We start from the raw sequence: 3,718 nt of genomic DNA on the forward strand, positions 1-3,718 counted from the left end.
ACCAAGAGTTACTTCCCGTTGGCCGCCATACTGGAGGTCCAAACGCTCATATTCCTTCATTGTTCAACCAATTTAAAATTTTTATATTTGCTATTTTGAATTACAAATTATTATTTTTCTGAAGTATGTAAATTTTTGGAAGCCTCCTTTATTTCAAAAAAATTATTTGGTAAAGATTTTCCACCAAATATTTCTGCTATATTTTCTTAAACTTGGTAAGACAAAGAGGAAAAATCACTGAGTCGACCTCCAATATGGCGGCCAACGGGAGGTAACTTTCGCTAAATTCAGGCCTATCGAAAACTATCTATACTCATAATTTCCTTTGATTTTTTTGAATTTTGGTTTAAATTATAATTTATTTTCAGAATTAAAAAAAAATATTTTTAGTAATCGATGTGATAAACATTATTTTTAATTTATGTTCAGTAAGGTATCTATCTATCTATCTCTCGGTACTACTCGCCCTCAAATTTTTAGTACTCTGAGTAGGGTGCGCAGCTAATTAAAAGATGTAAAAAAGTGAAGAAAAGTAAATTTCAAAGTGATGAAAAGGGAACAGTATTAAATTTTTAGTGAAGATAAAAAGTTAAGAAAAACAGTATTCACAGTTAAAAAGATATAAAAACACTATCATATGATTATGGTCTTGGGTGATTTAGTTTGCTCACTTCCAGTTTGAAATGTTCAACATCTGGAAGCGAGACAATACTGCCCGGCAGTCTGTTCCACTGAACTATAGTAAGAGGGAAAAAGGAATATTTATACACATTTTTTGTAGTTTGTATTTGCCGAAAGGTGAGGGAATGAGATGAACGGGTAGTCCTACTTGGGGGGATGAGTTATACTGAGGGGATGGCTACTAGTCCAAGGTACATTTAATATTAAATGAGAAATAAAAGATTCTTAAAACTATATGTATTGTCAACATGCTCAACGGTTTCATGGTTAACGTCACTCTCAATTTCCTTAATTATTTTCAAAACATACATGCTAATATGAACCCTTAAAAACTAACAAAGAAGAATTTCTCTTACAGTAATAACAAAATTAACAGCAATTTAACCAAATCAGTCTTTAAATAATATTAAAATCAGAAATAAAGTCAATAAGTACAGATGGAAAAAAAACTAGATTATCTTTTAAAAAACAAAAATGCTTAGAAATCCAGAGATAATGACTTGAGTAAATATTTACAATAGAGCGATCAGGATCTATGGCGAACAGGACATAAGGACGAACAAGAACAAACCCTGCACAAACCGACTCGCGCGAACAGGTAGATGATGCAAACGGACCTGATACCTACATATGTATGTTCTGTAATATACAATTGTTGTAAAATCTGGCCAGATTAAAGGTGTTTGAGGGTAATTTCTTCAAGTATTTGATGATGCAGTCCATTAAGACATTATTGTGTTCACTTCTATATTAAAAAAAAAGTGAAGTAGCATAATTATATGATTTTATAGACATGTTAAAAGGAACATATTTTTTTTTATTTAATTTCTTAAAAATTCCAGGCATATGCAAGCAATGTAATGCCAAGTGACTGAAACAGTAGAGTTTTATCTCACAGTCTTGAACTGGAAGATGACGAAACATTTCAATGGTAAGGATCAGTCTGTGTCGTATGTAGAGATATGCATGTATGCTTAAATTGATGTATTTAAAATTAAGCAACACATGTTTGCACTTTGCACTGTATTCATTTATGTGATTTATTAACTGCAGGAACTTACTGACTTAGTATTGATGGGGGCCCCCCTTTGTTTTTACTACATATAAATGAAATGTTTATTTAAAGTCCAGCCCCCTCCCCCATCCCATACATAGTGACACACACCCATGTTGTACAGTTGGAGAAATGTAGTACATGTATTTGAGTGGACAATTTGAGATTAGAAGAAGAATATTTCAACCCCTCACCTTCTAACACTGACATGCACACACAATTGACATTTAAAATTATTTCTGAGTTTGTTTTTTTTTTTCTCCCCCCCCCCCCCCCCCCCCCCCAAAAAAAAGCAGAACATATCAAAAAATCAAAAAAAAAAAAAAAAACAATGGTGCAATGTCAGTGAACTGTGTTTGTCATTTATGGCATCGATTGCCTACATCAAAGATGCTAAAAATAATATTCTCTGTTTTGTATGAAAATTTACACAAACAGTACAACTACATGTGGCATTTGTACATTAAGAAGCCATTCAACTGCATCAACATTGACCTTGACTTCACAATCACATTCCTTAGATTTGTGATTTGTGTTTAGCCCAGTTTCACAGAAAATATTCATGATATTTTTATGAAAGTTAATTTGCAGATTCATAATTTCATTTTGTTGAGAGCATAACGGTAAATATTTTTTATCATGTTTTTTGCCATGACTTTGAGTCTTTGACTTGGTCATGCAGGTCCACTTACATGTTTGTTTGAATGTATATTTGTTGTGACCCAATAAATTGTACACGTTTCATAATTTCTATTTAAAATAAAATTTCATTATTCTTATATAACTTATTCAAATGTAATAAAGCAATTGCAAGATAAATATTAGTCCCATAATAAATGAATACTCAATACTGACTCATAAACTTCAATTTTGATAAACCTTTTATACAATAAATTTCAATTGTTTTATGATAATTGATAACCTTATTATTTCAGAAATCTCTGGAAATGACATCATCAAATAAACAAAGACTGGAGTTCAGAAGACCAGTTCAACACTTAGGATAAAATTTATCAGGCAGTGACTTTCATCTTCGACTTCCATGCATTTATAAGCACTAAAGATTACAGTTTTATGTCTCGGTATAAGACTATTAGAGACTACTAAACAGGGATGGGGTAATGGTAATGTGTAATGGTAATTGACTGTAATTAATTACAATTTTCGATGTAATTGAAAGTAATGTTTTATTGACCAAATTTTCAATTACAAGTAATGGTAATTTAATTAATTACTTTACAAAAAGGCATGTAATTCACAATTACTTTTCAATTACATTCAATTACACTGGTTTTAAATAAATGAAAAATACCAGTCTCCTCTCCCTCAATTTCATAAACATTATCTATGAAAGGTTAATAATTTATATTTGGGGCCAAAAATTTTAATAGTAAAATTTCTTGAAAAGAACTTACCTTTTTATTTCATTTGTTGTTCAAATACAATGCCCCTTTTCATTTAAAAAAAATAAAAATCAAATTTATCTTTGTAAAGTTTACAAATAAAATTCAAATTTTGATCTTTTAATTAATTTTCCATATGAAATTAAGGCTGCATTTCATTTCCGGAATTTTTGGTAATTATCAACTTTTCATTTCCGACATTTTTTCGTTTTCATTTCCGACATTTTTTTGTTTTCATTTCCGACATTTTTCAAATACATATGTAGAACCTATAGTACCAGATTTGATAACTTTACTTATGAAAAATTTAAAGGGATAAATCACAAATAATATGCTATGCATATTTCCGGAAATGAAATGCAGCGGAAAATAAGAGTCCAATGGCTTCTAATCCTTTTGTTGGCCATATCTTTAGCTTGTGTTGGAAGTTATTAACAGGTGCTAATTAGTGTCTTGGGGTCATATACTAATTCTTAAATAAACATTTTTCACACCTTTGACTTTGTCTGTTGATGTATTATACATACTCCTTGACTTTAATTTGTAGTTTGGCACAGAATAAGTCAAATACCCACATTTT

The 3,718-nt window shown here is 30.4% G+C and overlaps 1 long non-coding RNA gene across 1 annotated transcript in view; it reads left to right on the forward strand.

The window, feature by feature from the left end:
* LOC134264865 (uncharacterized) overlaps positions 1–2,820 on the forward strand; it is a 3,203-nt gene extending 383 nt beyond the window's left edge. The window contains exons 2-3 of the long non-coding RNA XR_009991633.1: positions 1,524–1,612; positions 2,671–2,820. This is a non-coding gene — a long non-coding RNA (uncharacterized LOC134264865). The remainder of the gene's footprint in view (positions 1–1,523; positions 1,613–2,670) is intronic.
* The last annotated feature ends 898 nt before the right edge of the window (positions 2,821–3,718 follow it).

This window comes from Saccostrea cucullata, unplaced genomic scaffold (genome assembly GCF_032062105.1).
Source record: "Saccostrea cucullata isolate Sc308-1 unplaced genomic scaffold, CSIRO_AGI_Scuc_v1 ctg389, whole genome shotgun sequence".
Taxonomy (NCBI): domain Eukaryota; kingdom Metazoa; phylum Mollusca; class Bivalvia; order Ostreida; family Ostreidae; genus Saccostrea; species Saccostrea cuccullata.